We start from the raw sequence: 881 nt of genomic DNA, 5'->3' as shown, positions 1-881 counted from the left end.
GAAGAGCTATCGGCTCGGGGCTGGGTGTGGCTGGCTGTTGTGAGAAACCTTTCCTAGTGCTCGAAGTAGGCTTCCCAAAGATCTCCTCCAAATCCCTTATGGAAAAGCCTTTCTCTCTCTATCTCTCTCTCTCTCTCTCACACACACACACACACACACACACACACACACCCTCTAAATAAAGGCATTTTCCTCGGGGTTCAACACCAGAGCGCCAGCCTAGGTGTTTTTGTTTGTAGAAGTGGGAAGCACAGTGCTGAAGCCAACTCTAGGGGTCCTTTCCGAGGTTCCGGGTGAACCCGGCGCCTCCCTTCGGGCCTCAGTTCCGGGAAGGACAGTCGGCCGCAGCAGCTGGACCCGCCCAGGCTCTCGAAAGCACCTGAGTCGCGAGTGGCGACATGGGGGGCGGGTCGGGTCGAAAGCGTCCGCTCGGCTCAGCCCCCACCCCCGTGGCGGCGGCCCAGCAGGCTGAAGGGATGATGATTGACGGAGCGGCTCGGCGGCTAGGGCGTCGCAGAGAGAGGGTAGAAGAGAGGACGACTGAGCTTTCCCCTTAAACTGGTTGGGTGGGGCCTCGGGAACAGCCTTCCCCAGGCCTATTGGCCTCCCTGAACGGGTTGTTATGGTAACAAATGACAGACCGGTGCTTTATGAATCGGCCAATGAGAGGGGCCGTCTTTTCCACCCCTCTTCTGAGCAGTAGGTGTTGCGAAAGCCCGGGTAGAATCCCGAGAAGAAGGTGGAGCCAGGACTTTCAGCGGAAGGGCGGGGGGGCGGGGCTGGCGACCTGGCTGGGCGAGCCAATCACGCCTGGCTTTATCAACGGCCCCGCCCCTTTACCGCACAATTCCCCTCCCCTAGCTCATTTCGCACGACGCAGC

Source organism: Grampus griseus (genome assembly GCF_964374135.1).
Source record: "Grampus griseus genome assembly, chromosome: 8".
Classification (NCBI taxonomy): domain Eukaryota; kingdom Metazoa; phylum Chordata; class Mammalia; order Artiodactyla; family Delphinidae; genus Grampus; species Grampus griseus.
This window is presented reverse-complemented; position numbering follows the sequence as displayed.